This window comes from Alligator mississippiensis, chromosome 9 (genome assembly GCF_030867095.1).
Source record: "Alligator mississippiensis isolate rAllMis1 chromosome 9, rAllMis1, whole genome shotgun sequence".
Taxonomy (NCBI): domain Eukaryota; kingdom Metazoa; phylum Chordata; order Crocodylia; family Alligatoridae; genus Alligator; species Alligator mississippiensis.
Genome location: NC_081832.1, coordinates 75,283,947 through 75,303,771, shown reverse-complemented (window position 1 = coordinate 75,303,771; position 19,825 = coordinate 75,283,947). Strand labels below are relative to the sequence as shown.

General features: G+C 55.7%; 1 protein-coding gene across 1 annotated transcript in view; it reads right to left on the bottom strand.

Annotated features, from left to right (window-relative positions):
* The window catches only part of NDST1 (N-deacetylase and N-sulfotransferase 1), a 36,551-nt gene extending 24,350 nt beyond the window's left edge, over positions 1-12,201 (bottom strand). Inside the window, exon 1 of the mRNA XM_019478504.2 lies at positions 12,115-12,201. The gene's annotated coding sequence lies outside the window, so the exon portion shown is untranslated. The remainder of the gene's footprint in view (positions 1-12,114) is intronic.
* Between the last annotated feature and the right edge of the window lie 7,624 nt (positions 12,202-19,825).

Genomic DNA, 19,825 nt, shown 5'->3' with positions numbered 1-19,825 from the left:
AGGAGGGTGAATCATGCAGGACCTGTGTGTGTATGTGTGTGGCCTGGAGGAGGAAGAGGCTGCGGGTCTCGCCGGAGGATGGCAATGGCGGGAGGAAATGCTGATTTAAGAGGGGGAGGAGGATAATGACTGCAAGATGCAGGTGCCGCACAAGTCAGGGGTTGCAGAAGAAACCAGCTCGCGAGCGCCGGAGCCGGGGGGCTGAGGTGCGAGTCGGGGGGGCTGGGATTTGCAAAGCCATGCAGAGGAGCGGGAAGTCCCAAGCCTCTCCGTGTTAATGGGAGCAGAAATCCTGGTCCCCCACGCAGCTCCGAGGGGAAGGAGCTGCTGGTGCTGCTGCCAGCCAGGCCCAGAAACCAGCCCCTTCTTCTGGAGGGCTCAACAGGCCAGCATCTGCCTTCCCCAACCTCCCCCCAAATCTTCTGCCTCTCCTTGAGCACTTCCAGCTCCACAGGCTGCAAAGCCAGGCCTGGGAGAGGAAGGGTGGGGAGCTCCCCCTTGGCTCGCCACGGCCTCTCGGGGTCACGCTCCTCCTCTCCCTCCCTCTATCCGCCCCAAATTCCTTCATTCCTTTCCTCCGGCACAGCTCCTCCGCACACGTGCGTTTGGCTTGTGGTTATTTTAATAAGAAAAGAATTCCTCTCCGACCTGCAGGCTGCCCTGCCCGCGTCCCTTCTCCTCTCCCCGTCAGCTCCAGGTCTGATCTGGGAGGCACCGGGGAAGTCTGTCTGGACTAGCGCTCTGGGGGAGGCAGAGGGAATCCGCTTGCTGACTCCTTTACCAAAAAAATAATAATAATTGAGCTCTGAGCCAAGCCTGCACCAGCCCAGCCCTGGGAGGTTGGCTAAGGAGCAGGGAGGCGAGAGGATGAGCTTTGCTGACTCCTGGAGGGCACAAGGGAAGGAGATTGCAGAAGAAAGGGTTTCCTTCTGCAACCCCTGGCTTGAGGGCTGATAATCTCTTGGGATGGCAACGCCTCTCTCGATGCTGCCAGGACTCGGAAACAAAGAGCAGAGGCAGAGGAAGGGGCGTATGGACCACGAGGCACCTCGGGCCCTGGACTGAGGCAGGCGAGGCAGCAATAACAGGTGCTGTGGACTCATTAAAAGGAGATTTCAGGGTTTGGAAAAATCGAGTCACGGCAAGGCTTGCCTAGAGCTGCAGTTCTCAGCCAGGGAGATGCTTTCAAGGGTGCCGCAGAGCGCCCCACGGCTGTAGCAGGGTGCGGAGGGGACACAGGATTCACAAGGTAAGCACAGAGACTTCAAATAGGAATCCAGAGGTTCAAAGCCTTCTGCCCTGCTGGGGTCTTTCCGAGTCCTTTGCCACAGAAGAACCAGTGTGGTATGTTTTCGGTAAAAACACCCACCGAGATCCACTGGCCTAAGGCCCACCAGTTCCCGTGGCCAGCATCTCCCTGTCCCACCTCGGGCTCCCCCACCCAAAGAGCTCGGCAGCCTTCGGCAGAGCCCGGCTCATGCTCATCACGCCTCCGGCTCCAGAAGACGGTGCCCGAGCCGCTCTGCTGTCCGCCGTGGGCTCCCCAGTGCAATCACCGTGAGGTCCAGCTACTTCTGCACTGGGATTCAATGCCCCCCTGCACGGCTCTTGCTAAACCAGCATCCTGCTAGCACCGTGCCTGGCCACACAAACCACCACTGGCTGGGGAAGGACAGAAAAGTGCTACTGGAGCATCTTATCGGGCTCAACCTACAGCTCTAATCCAGACCTCTAGGCCTTTGCACAACCCGCTTAGCCCAGGCTACAGTCCACACACTGCTTTCTCTTGGCAAAAACATTGCATACCATTGTCCTCTCCCTATAACCTACTGCCACCCCTTCAGATCCCAGTTTGGAGGAGGTGTGGTCTAGACTGGGATTTAAAGGTGCAATGTTAGCACGTGACGGCCATAAAGGCCAGGCTGGTATTTGCATGCAAGACCGGGCTACACACGCCTGGCTTCCAACACACGCCGCCCGTCTCGTCCACATCACGCTTCGCCGAGGCGTGAGCCAAAATGTCCGGACTAAGGCTGTTGGAACGAGGCCGCAGACAGGAGCTTAACGCCACTCCATCACTCAAGAGATGACCACGGGCTAAAAACAGAGACGGCTCGAAGATGAAAGCGAAGCCAGCACGTCGAGCTTAAAGAAGGAGATTTTTTTTAAAGAAGCAGCTTCTTTGCAAGGGAGATAAGTGACACGTAGAACCACCTCTCCAAAGCCATCTTCAAAGCCAAGGAAAATGTATTCAAGGTGAAAAGGCCAAGCCTTTGAAAGGGAGAACCATCGCGAGGTGCCCAATCCAGAGATGCACACGCGGGCTGCATAAACCCGCTCCCGTCTTCACGGGACTACATCAGCTCCGGTTCTGCGTGCCTCGAGTGGCGCTGACGGTGGAAGCACTCACGTGTTTGGGAGAGCGCGCCCGTGATGCAAAGCCCTGCACAAACGCGGAGCACAATTATTAACCCACAGTCCTTGGGCTTCAGGCTCAGGTGAGACGCTGGGTAACACGTTATTGTCGTCAGCAGAAAAATGCATCGCTGAGCATGCCTCTGCGAAACGGGACCTGAATCCCCCGTTTCCCTGCGCGGCGAGTGCCCGTGCGACGGGCAGTGATGATGATGAAGGCGGTGTAAGGCAAGGAATATAGCAATGAGCGGGGACATGGGGGAAACCTGCGATGATCTCGCGAGGTCCCTTCCAGCCCTAATGTCTATGAACCCTGACGGACACCGGGAGCTTGTGCCGAGCTGAGATGGACCGCCACGTACTTCGGGTTGGGGAGATCTGCCAGTCTACCCAGCACAGCCAGCCAGCCTCGGCTGTCCAGCAAACCGCCCTTGTGAAGTTGAGACTTAAGACTATCCTGGTGCAAGAGCTGAAGTTTCATGAACGTGCCCTTGGGGCACAACCCGGCTTCACGTGGCCCTCCCCGCCCCTACCGCGCAGGGGTGTCGTGACCGCTCCTGCAGGGCTTGGTGGGGGGGAAGCGCCGAGTGATTTATGACTGGGTCGACGGTAGTTTTAGGAAGTATTAAACAATGGATTTGTCTGGGATGGTTTGGACAGGGCGGATCCTGCCCCGGGCAGGAGGCTGGACCAGACGTGGCCCGTGAACGTCCCCTCCAGCCCTGCTCCGACTCTAAATGGAGAAGCCAAAAGCAGAGAAACGTCTGGCCTTGCTGGGATGGAGCCGGTCCCTGGGTCCCAGCCTGCAGAAAGACCATTGTGACCCTCCAGACAAAGAAGCTTTCACCGCGGGATGATGCAGCAGCTGCCTGTGCAAAATAATCGCTCCATGATGCTCCCGCAGCCGCCGGGATCCGTGTAAGCAACAACTTCCTCCAGAGGAGGGGGAGGGTGCAACCCCCAACCCTCGCATGTGCTGAGCCCTCTCCGCCGCTCATTAACAGCGAGGCCCAGAAGTCTAATTGCCCTTAATAAAAAATTCAAGGCTGCCCCCCTCCACCCTCCGACTGCAGCTTGGAGGCGATTCCCACTGCCTAGCATCAATGGCCCATCACACCACGCTGCCCCCGGACGCCCGGGGAAGCAGAAAGGAGCCTTTTATTTCCTGGAAAACAAAACGCTGCTTTTCTGTTGCGTTCTGCCGGGTTTTCCCCGATGCCTGGAGAAGGGCGAGCTCCTGGTGAGAGTTTAGAGCCAGGCCTCGATGCAAGCCAGGAAGGTGCTGCCTTGGGGGGTGCTTTGCAGGCAAGCTTTAATTTCTGCAATTCTCACAGCATTTCCTTGGCCCTCTCCCCAGTGCGTCTAAGGGAAGGGGTCAGGGCATCGCTGCCGGGCCGTACCTGTGTGAGAGGTGCAGTTTCCAGAGCCAAAGCACGTGTGGCAGCTGGGTGCTGGCCCCTCCACGGCCTGGTTCCCGGGGGAAAGCGTGGTGCACGGTACAGCCAGCTCCATCCCCGCTGCAACAAAGATCACCTCTACCCTGCGCTGGGAGCAGAGGGACACAACCACACTCGAATGCCTCCAATTAAGATGGTTCCTGACGGCCCATCAGAGCCGTCGGGGTCTAATCGGGTTGAAATTCTCCTTGCAAACTGATAAGCGAGCCAGTGCTTGCAGAGGCCCACTGCGAGATGTCATCCACGTGACCATTTCTCTTGCCTTGCTGGGTAACGTGAATAAGGAAGTCATCCTAGGACGGGTCTTCGGCCTCGACAACGAACGAGTCTCTTGCCCAGCTCTGAAGAGGTGGATCCCGTAGGATCCAAACTCGACCCACCCGAGGTTACCCAGCCAAGAAGTCCCTCCTAACTATGCTAACTGCGCTGGACCCAAATTTAACCCAGGTGTGGTCAACGGCCTCCGTCACATAGGCACCTCCCCAAAATCTTACTGAGACCCACACATACACCCTCCCGAGATCTTCCTGACCCTCACAAACCCCGACGAAAGCCAGGTCATGTAACTCGGTGTCCCTCTGCACAGAGCACGGTTCTCCAGAAACTGGAGAAAACATTGCAAAGACCCTAAACTGGAGAAAACATTGCGAAGACCCTAGACACGCATTGTACAAGGAAATTCGCCTTGCAACAGATCCCAACTCATGGCCTGGCCATCCTGGAGGGCTCCTCCACCCCAGCAGGCCCTTTGCTCGCCGCCCCACGCCAGCCCTGCTTGGGAAGAAGGGTTGTGTAGCCCCCCTCCAGATGTGTGGAGGAGCCCCGAGGCCAGAGCTTTGTGAAGGTGGTCTCCAGGCTCATCAAAGCATGCCCCAAACACACGGGCTGTCATGCTGCTAGCACCTTCATTTGGAAACCCGTGTTTCTCTCGCTCCCCTTCCCCTCTCATCTGACCCGCACATGAAAGGAACGGCGGGGAGGTGGGGAAGCAAAGCAACAGGCAGACTCCAGCCTGCACAAATTAGGCCACAAATGGCACGAGCATCCTTAGCCTCATCATGCTCCCATCGCCTGGCGCGCTCAGCCTCCAGGGCTGTGATGCCCTCTTTCCCTGAACCCGGCCCGGATCACCTCTTGCAGCCCCCAGCAAGCCCAAGGGACTGTACTCCTGTCCTTGGGTGGGTGCTCTGCAGCAGAGCCAGCGGGCTGGCCGGGCACAAAGCAACTCAGCAACTAGCAAGGAGACCCTTGGGCACTGGTATAAAGTAACCCAGGTGAACAAGCCTCACCTAAGCCTTCCCAGAGGAGGAAAAGAAGAGGCGGCTCATGTACCCTGGGTGCCAAGAGGGGCTGCTTGGGATGGCAGTGGGAGTCCAGGTCCTTTCAGCAAGGGAGTTCGCTGTACGTGGCCTCCTGCCACGAGCATCCACGGCGAGGCTGCGTGATGTGGGGGACGCGGCCGTCCCGCTCAACCCGGCGCTCCAGCCAAACAGCCTGACCGTCCTGCGGGAGCTGAGCTGGCGGGGCTCGGCTCCAGGAGGCTGCGGTCTCAGGTGAGGAGGTGTGACCAGCAACCTAGCCCCTTTCCTGCCCTAGTGCCAGCTGCAAGACACCTAAAAGACACCTCCCGACACACTGATGAAGCACCGGTCCCACCCGTGATAGCAGCCCTCTCCGTCCCCTTGCACGCGGAGGTGACAAAACACAAGCTCCGGTTCTGCTCGGCCATGACCGCAAGTACCCAGTGCAGAGCAGGATCCCATCTGTGCTTTTAAGAAAGGCAAATCCACAAAAAGAGAAGTTTAGGCACTTCCCTCCTAGATAACATCTGATCTCCCCTTCCTCTGGCTTCACGATGCGGAGAACCACAGCCGACCCAGCGCTCTTTAATACAGCGGTCACAGCCTTTCTGGACTCTGTTACTGTTGTGAACCATGGGGCACCGCATTTGAAAAACGAATTTGCAGATGACAGCGCTCACCTCCTTGCAGAGGGGCCTGGCAGTGGGAAGGGAAGATCATCAGGCAGAGACAAGCCTGAGCCTGCGCTTATCTGTTTAGCTACTTATCTGCTCCCACCTGGAGGCACCCTTCAAAAGATCTGGCAGCACCTTGGTTGAGCATCCCAACAAACTTTGCCTGCACTCACTTCTCTACAGAAAGCTCAAGGCCCCCAGTTTGCAAGGCTGGCATTAGGAAGGCACAGGGCAGGGGATGCTTCTGGCACAGCCCTCTTGTGCAGCCGCAAACAAAGCAGAGGGACGTTTTTCGGCAACTTTTTTCGAAGACGGTCCGAAATTCAGATTGTCTCGTGCTCGGGACAGCAAAAGCCACAGGCGAGAGAGAGGAGCAAGCTCTGCAGAGCTGCAGGCGGCTTGGTCTGTGCAAAAAGTCTGCTTTAAGGGGCGGGGGGGGAAAAAGCGAGAGGATTATCATCATGTTTTGACCATAAAAAGAGCCGCCAGTCAGGCTCCAAATCCCAACTTGCTGCTGATGGAATTAAAAGACAAGGGAACCGATTAGACGCCCACATCAAATTAACGTCGAAACAGAGCGCTGCCTGCCGCTGACAACACCGGGCACCCACCAGCTCTTCCGATGGAGGGAAGGTAAAGCAGACGCGAACGCCAGGCCCGATGAGACGAGACACACACGCTTTTGTCGCCAGATCAGCTTTCCAGAGCGGGAGGGATTCCAGCAGAGGGGAGACTCCCGGAGCGGGCAGCTCGCCCGAGATAAGGTCCGCTTGTGAATCCGGACTGGGTTTGTCCTTCCAGGGTGAGGGCTGAGCCGTTCCAAGCAGCCAAACGCGACTTGGTTTGCAGGGTCCTGCACAACCACAGCAGGACGAAATGGATGCTCATCTTTTCTGAGATCAGCCGGGCAATAGGAGGGCCTACGTCGGGCGCCCAAGTCCGACACCTATAAAGTCCATTCGGTATCAGGAGCCACCACCCTGCTCCGAACAGAGGAAGTCGAGGTCCAGAGAGGATTTCATCAGCCCTCGGCTGCTCTGACCTGCTTGGGAGCAGGTCCGCCCGGTCCCCAAGTGATGTCTTCTTGTCGGGAAAACACAACAGCTGCAGCCCCGCTGGCCGTGGAGCTCCCCACCACCAGCCCTCCGAGGCTCTGCAGCCTGCCGTCATCTACGGGATTTATGGCTCGGTATTGATTCATCTTCTGCTAGCTCTGCTGTTGCATTCAATGGCTTTTGCAGGGGAACATGAATCACAGCAGGCATCCTGCCCTCTCCTTGCATGCAAGCTGCACGCGACTCACAGACACATCCCCTTGTCCTAAGACTACAAGCCGCCCTGATCCTTTAGCACCCAGGGACAAGAAGGGAAAAAGGAGTGAGCAAAGAAGCACGTGTGCCTGAACACGTGTCATTGCAGCCACTGCTCCTCTGCCTCAGTTTTTTCCCCATATCATTCTCTCTCTCCAGCCCCCGGCTCACGACACACTCAACAACAAAGTCCTTGTGCCAAAGCTTTTGTGAGAAGTTCTCCATGGGAAGCAACCCGGGCACATGCCCCATGGCAGCATCTTCACTGCTTTCACGGGCAGGCTGCAGGACCCTCCTCTCTCCACACTCAGTCTCAGGTTGCAGCTTAAGGACGATATATATCTCTATTTTTTTAACATCAAGAAATACATTGCTTGATTTCTTTTACTGTCACAAGCAAGCCGTTCTCCTCCTGGCTACACCCAGCCGACTTGGCCAAAAAAAACCCAACCCACCTGCCAGAGATTAAGACTTTGGCTGACCCAAGGCAGCTGCTTGCTGCGTTCTGTGCTGGAGCTGGGCCTACAACTCCCTGCAAAACAGAGGGTCTAAAAACAGCTTTAAGGCCCCAAAACTTAGGAAGTGCCAGGCCTGGAAACATAAGCTGAACACTGGGAATCCCAGCTCTCAGGAGCCATGAAGCAGTCATTCCTAGCCCCAGCACATGACAAGGTATAGGACCTTAATAACTCATTTCTCTATCTACCACGTCCCTCCAAATATAATTTTAGCCGACATTATCTCAGGAGAAGCTAGAAACTGCAGCTGGAAGGATGAAATTCCATCTCTGCAACCTCCAAAGGGAGAGCCTCTCCCCGAACGTAGCCCGTGGACCGGGAGCCAGCGACGGAGCAGCTGCCGGCGGCTTGCAGATAGCTGGCTGGTAATGTGGCTCCTCCCTGTTTGGAGCTAATTACATTTAAAAGGCAGCTAAAAATACAACTTTCCCATGGAAGCAAGTGCTGTCGCTGTCACGGGGGTGTTATGCAACTGGGAACAGGAAAAGGAATGGGACCACCACTTCCGAGGGAAAGGGAAGCACTTCCCAAGGCTCTGGGCCACAAGTCACGGGAGAGATCCTGGCATGCAGGACTTCACTGGTAGCATGGGCGGGGGGCAAAGGGAACAGGAACGTGAATGCTTGGAAGCCCAGGAAAGGTGCAAAACAACAGCGCCCGTACCTTCGAGCCACGCAAGCGAGCTTCCTGCAACGCTCTGCCATTCTGCCACGCACAAAGCAAAGCAGCCGAGCCAAATAAAGAAAGAAGAAAACCGTGTCTTCCTCCAGCTGCAAAGGAAGGCAACTAGCTCGCGGGCACCGATCCCATCACTCCCGGTGTGCAGATGGGCCGCTGGGGCTCTCGGCTGGCACAGCCCGCCGCCCGTGCATCATTTGTAATGGAGCTGGAGCCTCAGACCTTGGACAGATTGCTTCCTTCTGCTCGGGCTTGAGAAGGAAACGGCTCGTACTTGTACCCCCGTGTCTCATGTCTGGCCTGAGTTTAGCGAAGCCTGAAAATCCCGTGCTGTCAAACGTGCCCCAGTTCCAAGCCAACTGGGATCAACGTGACATTTTCCAAGGATGTTTCTACAGCCAACAGCGCACAAGGGAGTGTAGGGCCAGCATCACAGCTGGCCACTTTCGAGTCTCCAATGGCCAAGTACCACTTACAGCACAAATCTGAAGCAGGGGGTGAATCTGGGCCTCTAGAAATGCCTTAGCCACTCTGCCACTACACCCTGACATCTGGACTGGGCTCCACCGAGGACATAACACCGGCAGGTGGAGGGAGGGGAAGGAGCTATCTGTAGGGAGTGCCACAATACACACAACGAGTACTAAAGGAAAAAGCAAAACCGTTATCAGACCGGAAACCCACGTAGAGAAATCCCTCCTACCGTACTGCAAAGCAGGAGCATCCACCCACGCTACCTCCCCGAAGACAGACCCCGCTGCATAGGTATGCAAGGCTTTAAAGGCTCGCACCGATGTTTGACTTCATCAGAGCGGGTCAGAGCGGCCCAGAAAGAGGGCAGAGACATGCATGATGGGGATCTGGCTTCCACGCGGAATGGAAAGCTAGACCCATCATTCACCACCCGGGAAATTCCTACGGCACAGAACAAACTCAGCTTTTCTATTGTTTAATTTGCTCCTTCTGCCCGCTTTGCGATGCACGCTCGGACGCAAAGGGACGTACTTCCTAATGCAGTCGTTGCAGTTACTTTATCTGAAAAACAACCGTTTCCTCTCCTTGTGTTCCCCGGGCACGAGAACAACGAGGATGTTGTTGTTTATTTCCTCCTTGGATGCACCCTCCCCGGGACAGTCGGCCCAGCAGTGGTTCCGGCTTTGTCGCAAGGAGGGCCACGATCAGCTGCAACAACGAGCGACGTGGAGGTCGTCGACGCAAAGTGCTCAGCCACGGAGCGGCTGTTGGCTTCCCGTTAATATTTACTACAAACAACCCCTTCCCTCTGATCCGAAACGATTATTCAGCGTTGATGACACGGTGGCACACCGAGATGCCAGCACGCTTGGCACCCCACGCATGCACAGGAAAAGAGACAGGCTCTGCTCTCTGCTCAGAAGACCCTACAGGCAGATCTGGGCAGGTGTGCACCCATTTTCTCAAGAAATCTCTTGCCATCCGCAAGGAGAAGGGCCTGCTTGCGTGGCTACAAGCCAAGGAGCGGGACTCTAGTGTTAGAGATGCAAGATTTGCAGTTCATCTCCAGCACAATCTCCCAAATGTATTAGAAAGGTGCTTAGGCAGGAAGGGCTAGCAACCCAAGGCCTCCTGTGGAGGGGCCAGGTGAAGGCTGCTCAAAACTAATGGAGGTGGGGTGGAGTTAAAGCAAAAAACCAAGACCATTTGTTGCTGGGGTGGAGTTAAAGCAAACCAAGACCATTTGTTGCCAGCCCCCTGCTATCATTCGCCCAGTCCAAAGGCGTCAAGAGGGCTTTCCAGCTGGGATTAGAAAGTGCTTTGTGTAGGTGCCAACCACAGCCGTAGACCTGAGGTGAGGAATGTTAAGCCAATTCACTGCTGCAATTCACCCATTTCCCTTAATCCTTTCTTATTTTTAATGAGGGTCCTTTGCAAAGCCAACGCTGCCGAGGCGACTTGAGATCCTAGATGTGGCCGCCTTTGTGCATATCTGCAAGAGCATTCAGATGTCTGGAGAGAGCGCCATTATTGTTGCAGCAGCATCCACGGACCCTGGTCCAGCGTGGAGGGCAGAACTAATGAAGCCTGCCGTGCAGAGCTCTGTGAAGTTAATACATTCACGGTGATCCCCACATAATGTTTACTGCCAGCTTCTCTCCTTCCATCACTGCGAGCGCAGCTCATTTGAAGAAGGGAGAGTTGAAAGGTACCAGGGGATTTGAGGCTTGATGGAGCCAAGAGACATCTCTGAAGAGCCGGGAGCCCCTTTCATCCTGAAAAGCACGGGGAAGGGGGTGGGGAGCAAGGGGAAGAAAGCACTGCTTGATGCAGGAGCCGATTACCAGTCGTCAAGTGGCCCAGGCCGTAAGCAGCGCAGACATGGGGACCTGCCGGACACGGGGCGGTTCACCGAGACCTCAGCATCTTCCCGAACACTGCCCTTGCTTGGCGCAGGCTCTGCGTCACCTGCTTCTCCGAGCACGGCACCGAAGGCTGCCGTCACTCCGGGAACCCCACCAAGATTTCACGAGCAGGTGCAGCATCTTGGAGAAGGCTCCTGGGCCTTGCGCTCCGGGGCAGAAAGAGCGAACGGATGCCTTCGTACAAGGATGTTAGTCATTGCCCTTAGGTTTCATGGTCGGGGAGGAGGAAAGCAAATGGGGAAGCGCTGGGTGCTTTGGTGCGGAGAGTTAACTCCCGGCACGCCCAAGCAAGCTGCATGGGGACGGCCTGCCGGATCAGAGGTGAGGTCCACCATCCTGGTGGTGGTTTTAGCCACCGAAGAAAAGCGGTAACTGCCTAGGCGCGGGCAACCAGGCATGCTGTCATGCCACGAGAAAACAAATGCAAACCAGAGCTGTGCAGCACTCCCTGCCCATCCTGCTCCACGCCTCGTGGTCCCTGCTACCACCTTCTCCAGAGCTGAAGAACGAACCCTTCCTCTCCCGTCCACTTCTCCACCCCACGCCGCCCTCCTCAGCCCTCACCCAGCCCCACGCCCGCTCTGCAGTTTCACCCGTAGCCCCGCTCAGATGCACAGGACTACTCCTAGGAGCAGCCTGGGCCACTGCACTGAAAATCCTCCAGGCCAGCGACCCGTCAGGAGTTTTACTCGTTCAGGAGCTGTATACCAGCGTTTGGCAACAAGTCTCCCATGACTAAGGCAGGCCACCCCTGCAGATCTTCCCCATTGCCTCGCCCAGGCCTGCAGGGTTAGACGACGCGGTGCATCGAACCCCTCCGGCCCCTCCACGCAAAGGCGACAGGCTGTGACATGCCAAGCGCTGCGCCGACCCCGGCGGGCACCGACGACCCCGCGGGCCGGCATCTCCCCACCTCCCCTGCTCGCTGCCCCACTGCGCGTAAGGAACAAGGCACTGCAATAAACGGCGCGGGGACTACGCCAGCGTCACACCCGGGCGGCCAACCCGACGGCTCCGTCCTGCCCCAAATTTTGCAGACGGGACCGTAGTCTTTGTCTGGCTGGTGCTTTCCCACGGTGACACGGGGTCGTGCGGGATGCTGCAGCCCGCACGCGCCCTCCCCGCCCAAAGCCCAGATTTCGCCCCCGGGGGAGAGCCCCCCCAGGGCACCCTTGGGGGCGGGGGCAGATCTGCAGCCGGGGCCAGGGCTGGGAGGAGGGACGCGGGGGCAGCGCCAGCGCCAGCACCAGCACCATGGCACGGGGCTGTTCCCACGCCCGGGCCGGGCGCGGCGCGCTCGCGGGTGCGGGGCTGCAAACCCGCCCGCGGATGCCCCGCGCCTTTGTTCGCGGCCGCCCCTACCTGGTCCGCCGGCGGGGCCGGGCGCCTGCAGCCGGGCGGCAGCTCCCGCAGCCTCCCCGGCCCCGCGCCGCGCCGCGCCGCTCCGCCCCCGCCGGCTGCCCGCCTCCCGGAGGAGGTGCGAGGCGAGCGGGGCCGGGCCAGGTGCCGCGGGCGGAGCGGCGCCCGCGGCTGCAGGGGCCCCGGGCAGGGCAAGCCCTGGGGGACGGCTGCGCCCCGCCCGACCTGGGGGCCCGGGGATGGGATGCACGCCTGCGGGCAAGAGGCGCTGGGTGCTCTTGGTGGCAGGGCAAGACTGTCCTGGGGTGCACGGCTGCACCCTGCCGAGCCTTGGCACCCTGGATGGGATGCACGCCTGAGGGCAAGAGGCGCTGGGTGCTCTTGGTGGCTGTGCAAGACTGTCCTGGGGTGCACGGCTGCACCCTGCCGAGCCTTGGCACCCTGGATGGGATGCACGCCTGCGGGCAAGAGGCGCTGGGTGCTCTTGGTGGCAGGGCAAGACTGTCCTGGGGTGCACGGCTGCACCCTGCCGAGCCTTGGCACCCTGGATGGGATGCACGCCTGAGGGCAAGAGGCGCTGGGTGCTCTTGGTGGCTGTGCAAGACTGTCCTGGGGTGCACGGCTGCACCCTGCCGAGCCTTGGCACCCTGGATGGGATGCACGCCTGCGGGCAAGAGGCGCTGGGTGCTCTTGGTGGCAGGGCAAGACTGTCCTGGGGTGCACGGCTGCACCCTGCCGAGCCTTGGCACCCTGGATGGGATGCACGTCTGCGGGCAAGAGGCGCTGGGTGCTCTTGGTGGCAGGGCAAGACTGTCCTGGGGTGCACGGCTGCACCCTGCCGAGCCTTGGCACCCTGGATGGGATGCACGTCTGCAGGCAAGAGGCGCTGGGTGCTCTTGGTGGCAGGGCAAGACTGTCCTGGGGTGCACGGCTGCACCCTGCCAAGCCTTGGCACCCCGGATGGGATGCACGCCTGCAGGCAAGAGGCACTGGGTGCTCTTGGTGGCAGGGCAAGACTGTCCTGGGGTGCACCCTGGATGGGATGCACGCCCGCAGGCAAGAGGCACTGGGTGCTCTTGGTGGCAGGGTAAGACTGTCCTGGGGTGCACCCTGCCAAGCCTTGGCACCCGCTTGCAGCCGGAGCTGGGTGCCCCAGGGCTGGGATGCACGCCTGCGGGCAAGAGGCACTGGGTGCTGTTGGGGCGCAACAGCTTAGCCCTTCAGCCTGCCACGGTGTAGTTGATGGGGCTTTTTGGTCCTCAGAGTTTAGCCACCAGACAAAGCAAGATCCTGGTGCTTCAGCGTCCACAGCAGCCGACCTGGTGCTGGGTGTGCTCGGTGGAGGTGATGGCATTGTGGGCATCATGTTCTCCAGGGAGGCCTTCAGATGCACTTTGTCCCATCACGGTGAGCCAGGCCGCGGCCAGTCGGCTTGTTGAGGAGCAACAGTTATAAACTCTTAGAAGAAGGTTTCAGGCTGTATATATATATATATAAGGAACAACTTCTTCATAGTTCGTGTGACCAGACTCTGGTGCAGGCACCTACCCTGGGGATCTTCAAAAGGAGACTGGATGCACACCTTGCTGGGGTTATTTGACCCCCGCAGTCTTTCCTGCCCAGAGCAGGGGGGCTCGGCCCAATGATCTCACGAGGTCCCTTCCAGCCCTAAACTTCTGTGAATCTGTGTGATGCCCTGGATGTTGTCGCAGAGGACTGTACGGTTGTACTTGGCACTGCCTTTCCTCACCCCCTCGCCCCCCTTGCTGCCAGCCATGGTTGAGTATATGCAGGGTGTCCTGTGTGACATGGACCTATTTGACACATAGGCTTGACACCCGCAGAGCAAGGCTTAGCCCCCCCAGGGATGAGGGATGTGAATGGACCAGGTCTGCAATGCTGGTGGCAATGGGCTGTACTGAAGCAGACCGGGTTGGTATACCCTGGCCTGCTGAGTTGTCGGGTCTCTACAGGAGGTTTTGCTTGGCAGGGACCCATTACACCTCTGCCCCTGCCATAGCTGGGCTAACAAACCCTTTGCAGCAGGGTTTCTCCACCCTCGTGGGCAGAGCTAGGATTTTGGAAGGCGGGTGCAGCGATGTGGCACTGGAGCCTCCCCAGTGGCAGCAGGGTGAGACTTCACAGCTCTAGGAGGCAGTTCGCAGGCCTCCATCATCAAAACCTGTGGGGACTCTCAGCTGGGTTTGACCAGCGCTACCCATCATAGCATGAACTATTAGACAGCGCAGCTGGTCGAAGGACAGGGGTCATTCATCCCAAAGGACTTTTTGAAGAGCTAAAACCAGCCCTACATATTTCAGGAAACACATATTCACCTACCCACACCAGTTGTGATCTACTGACATGTACAGGAGTCCATCTGCAGACTGTATAGGTGGTGATTGTTCCTAGCTGATGTGATAAGTTGCTTTTATGACATACCTTTGATCCTGTTGCTGCCACTGTGCCTGCTAAGCCATCACTTCCTGGACTGCATCTGGAACCGCTTCCAACTGTCTCCTTTCCCCACAAAAAAACAGAATTTCTCCCCAAATTTCCATTGCTCCTAAGTAATATGGCCAGCACTATCTAACCCTAGGCCCATAGTGCATTTGGTGTCTGCTGTCTTTTGACTCATGGCTAGAAACACAAGCTTTTGTGCTGCTAGAAAGATTTCCTTCCCTGCAGGACTCGGCTCTTGTCACCAGTCCAGAAGAACCAATTAGTGCTGACCTAACTTGTGCGTGACACTGGAGTAACGCCACAGCAAGTCCTGCCCAACATTTTTCTCTCCTTCTGAGGCCAGGATTTCCAGTAGGGATTTGGTATATCCCACTTCATTTATAGAGGAGGAGGTCATGGAGAGTCCCTTGTAGACCTCTTGTAGAAGAGCAAAGGGTCAGATGAGACACCTGAAAAATGAGACCCTAGTTGCTTTCATCCCCTCAGCCAGGAATCCTACCACACCCGGTTTAACAAAGTGGGCGACGCGAGACTAGAACCAATGCAAGGCTAACCTTGCAGTGAGTCTGATAAAAAATGTCACCCACAAAAATCCTTGCCTCTTGCATCTTTCTTGGACCGTTGCAGCTCCAACGCTGCCCTGGGACTAGAGGCAATAATGCTTTAAACAACAGCAGCAAAAACGCCATGTCTAAAGTAGTCTAAACAAGACGGCACGGTGGATGCAGAATATGTGACCGCATTGTTTAATATACACAGATTTTCCCAGCTCTTCTTTGAGATGACCTAGACATCTTGTATGTGAGGAAGCATCACCCCAGGCAGGATCCATACGTGCTTGCTGACTCGGGACCAGGGGTGGTTAAACTGCCATATGTCATGGGCAACCTCTGCATGTGGGAGATGGGGAAGGTACAGGCAGCAACGGCAGGCAGGGCAGGGCAGGGAGAAGAAAGCAGATCAGGTAGGGGACACGGGGCAGGGTGGAGAAAGCAGAGCAGCAGATCAGGTAGGGGATACAGGGCAAAGACCTGAACCCAGGGCAGCGGATGACAGGAAGGGGATCGGCATGGCACTTGGGGAGGGTGCGGGCTAAGTTGTGTCATGCCTGCTAAAAAGCTTAGCCCCCACTGAGGACCAAAAACCATTACCATTGTATTTACCAGAACCCCTGAACGCGTTGGTCTTGCATTGGTTCTGGTCTTGCGTCTCCCGCTTCGTTAAACCAGGTGCATTAGGATTCCTGACGGGGGGTACGGAAGCACCCGGGTACCAGTCATCTAACCTTCAAAGCAATGCCTTGAATAGGGGTACGCCAGGAGTTGCTGATATTGGCCCAGATTCAGCGCTGTTGTCGACACGTGCACCTCTACAGGCGTCTGTGGATTTACAGCCGGAACAAACCTGGGCCGGCACACTTTAAATAAACCGAGATGCCATTCATTAAGCGCAAACCTAATCTATAAAAGCAGAGACCAGACGAGAAGCCAGCAGTGTGGGCCGTGGCTTTCAGCGAGTGTCTGGGCGTGGGTGTCTCTGATGTTAGAGCCAAGGGATGAGTAGTTGAGACTTCTGGATTCGACATCCCTGGCTCAGCCACGGACTCGTCTTTGTTTAGCCATGCATAAAATGGGGATAAGTATGTGCCTTGCGGGGCTGTTGGAAGAACCTATTCATGTTTGTGAAGGGCTTTGTGAAAGGCAGCGCACTTCTGCTGCGCATGTTTTAATTTATAGCTTGCAAAAAGCTTCTGGAGAAGCTGAGCCGGTTTCTGTCTCTTTTTAGGGTGGACACTAGGCGCAGGAGAGGAATCTGAACCCTTTTGTCTCCACCAGCGCTACCAAAACAGCGACTCAAACGACTGGGATATTAGCCATAGGTCTTTGATTCGCTCTCCAGTTTACACTCCACCAGCCGGACACAGTCCTGGCTCCTTGTTCATTTTTTCGCTGGATGGTGAATCTGAACATTTTCCGATTGCACGGGAGAGAGGAGGTGGAGACGTCCACGCCAGGCCTAAGCTATCTCCTTTAATGGCTCCAGGGGGGTCATTCAAACAGGCAGACTCGGGGCACTTTTCTTTCCAGGCAGCCTCTGGCCGAGGGGCAAGCTGCCGTCTTCTGCCGCACAGCCCCATGCTGCAAAAAAGGAAAAATGTATTTCGATCTCTAGCACACCGGGCCACGGTGGATTATCCTGAGTTATGCGATAATCTCCCCACGAAAGGGTTTCCTATGATTCCCCAGGCCTGGAATGCCTTTGATGCTCTGCTCAGTGATATTTCCATCAAGTCCCTTCTCCCACAGCTGTTCCCCGGAGGCGGGTTTGATGGGGTGCCCCGGAGGGCCAGGCGAGGCTGTCAGCTTTGGTGTAATTGCCATGTCAAGCGGATGTCTCCTACAAAGAAGCCTTTTATCTCTCTGTTGGTGCATGCGCCTGCATGTGCATGTCTCGTGTCGGGTGTTTGAAGCCAATTAATTCTGAGGTTTCCCCACAACATACCCAGGACGTGATACGAAGCTGCCGGGTCACCAAGCCATCCCAGCAGGCGGTCTCGAGGTGCCGGTTACCGGCTGCACGCTGAGCTTTGTCTCGACCTCTGCTCCGACCTACGTGTGAATTCCTTCGTGCCGAGCAAACAGACTCGATGCCGCTCGCCGTGTCTGCCCCTGCCCCTTCTTCCTCCCCCCGAAGGCTGCTATGGCTCTAAAGACATGTCGAGACACACCCGGGCCAAGAGGAACCGTGCTTGGGTTAATCAGCAGTGCAGATTGAAGGCATTTATTTCACTCGCTCACCACTAATCAAGGTTCCCACAATGAGCAATGCAATTTTGGTGAGGCGAATAGGCTGATGCATGCCCGCTGACCACTAAAATGCAAGGAGAGAAGCAGGACGAGTCAATGGCGGCCTCTGAAATGCCCCCCCAAAAAGAAGATCACAATCCAGCAGTGGTTTCTCAGAAGATCAGGACTATCCTGGGCTTGCAGTGAGCCTTAAAGGAATGGAGGGGCACAGAGGTGGTCCCTCCGACAAAAGAGATAGGTGAGGAGCGATGCAGACCTCCGTGGCTGCTGGGATAAAAGGAAAGGTTGGGTAGTAAAGCTGCTGGAGGGAGGGAAGTCCCAGGAATCAGCGAGTTGAAATGTGGAAGGGATGAGAAGGTCATTTCTTCCACCCCCAGCTAAAGCAATCCTCCCAGACACGTTGGTCTAACCTGGGCTTAAGTATTTCTTCTAACGACAGATTCAACAATCCCTGTGGAAGCTGCTCCAGACCTGCACCACCCTCCGACGGTGAAAGTCCTGTCCCCGCCGCACCATTCAACCAAAAATCTCCCTTCTTGTAATCTTCTCCTGCCATTGCCCTACCATGGAGATTGACTTAATAGTGTGGGATTTTTCACCCCTAGCATCATGATGTTGGATACATTACTGGGCGCATCTACACATATGCTCTAATGCGCATTTAGCCTCTTGTAATGCACATTCAAGCGTTACCAAAAACCCCATGCTCTTTAGCTAATGCACCTTAAAATAAGCTAATGTACATTTTTCCAGTCCGTGGAGGTACTAGATTGAATGCACACTACCTAACGTGCATTAATGAATGAGCAGACACACCCTGTAGCATATAAGTGAGGAGCAGATCCAAATGTTTTAAGGGGAAAAGGCAAAAGCAAATGCTTTTCAGAGATACTCTGGGACCTCAAACAGAGGTCCTTAGACAGCACGGGCTGGGTCTCCGGCACCAGATTTCTTCGCCATGTATCTCACGGATCTGTGTATCATTATCCAACCCTCGTGGTTGCTGCACAAAGTGCAAATGTCCGGCACTGGGGTGAAGACGGCACTGGGAGACTCGATGTACCACGGCTGATAGAGGCGAGAGAGGCTTAGAGATCTGTTTGGAATTTGGCCTCTGGCACAGCGCTCTGGGACGGTTTCCTATTTAACAGCAGCCAAGGAAACATTTTCAATCACATGGAACAAACAACTGAAAAGCAAGAAAGACAGAAAATAGAAAAAGGGGGACGCGGAGAACTGCATTCAATTATAACTGCAAATTTACTAATGAGCTCAGAAGTTGCTATTGAAGTGAAATACTTCTCATCTTCAAAACATTTCTCTTCCCTCACATGTCGTCTTTTTAAAGGGCTTTGAATATTTTGCTCGAGCCAAAGTAACTTGAATGCTCGGAAAACAAACAGGAACAAGCAGGGATCTTTTCAGCTGTGACCAGTTGTAAATTGTATTAAGGAGATGATTTTTGTGCAGCCTAAAATCATTTGCAAGCTCAGCCAGAAAAAACATTTGCACCAAGAATAGCTTATTGAATGCATACGAGCCCTTGTGAGAGCTTCAGCTGGGGGAATTCGCGTCCAGCTCATCATGCAAAAGGCCAGCCATGTGTAACAAAAGGCACATAACAAAACTCTGAGTGCAATACCCAGTTCACAACCTCCAGCAGTAAACTTTTCCACTGACTAATTATTCTCGGGGAAAACGGAATTTGTTAAATACCCGACTTGGCTTTTGCAAATGCATTTTTTTCGAATGATCTAACCCCGTTGGAAACATCAGGTGGTTCAGAAGGACAGCTAATAGTTGCCAGTTTTAGCATTGCACATATATCGTATCAAGCGGGCTTCTTTTCCTCGCTCTGATTTCCGTGGCACGGACAGACAGTGCCATTTCTCTTCCTCCATAATCTGCGTTACAGACTCTCCTCTCGCGCTCCTGCTTGAAATAAGCTTAACAGCTTTCCTCTGTGTCAGCTCCAGGTTATTAATCGAGACCTACAGGTTCCTGACGCGTTAGAGCCAAATCGAAGTCCCACTAAAGTCAGCAGCAAAACTTCCATTGACTTCATTAGGGCCAGGGACGGGTTCTTGAAGTATCTTCCAAAGCCTTAAGCTCCTTAACGTCAGCATTAGGGGGGGTTAATCTTCTTAGAACCCTTTTTGACACATGCATTTTTATATACATTTGAATGGCATTGCTAAATGAAAAAAGACCCACTTAGAAGTGAATGCAAGTGCTCTCTGCCTGCCAGCTGCTCCGTTCAGGGCCCTGAGGTTTTTCCTATACAAAGTTTTTAACGCTACTGGGGCAGGATAAAGCGCGGGTGAACAGGCCGGGAGACAAAATCTCTCTCCGGGAGAGGTAGAGCACAGGCAAGGGACGGTGTCACCTGGCCCCATACCACTTCAGGCAGAAAGGCCTTTTTTAAGCGTGGTTCTCTCTTTGGA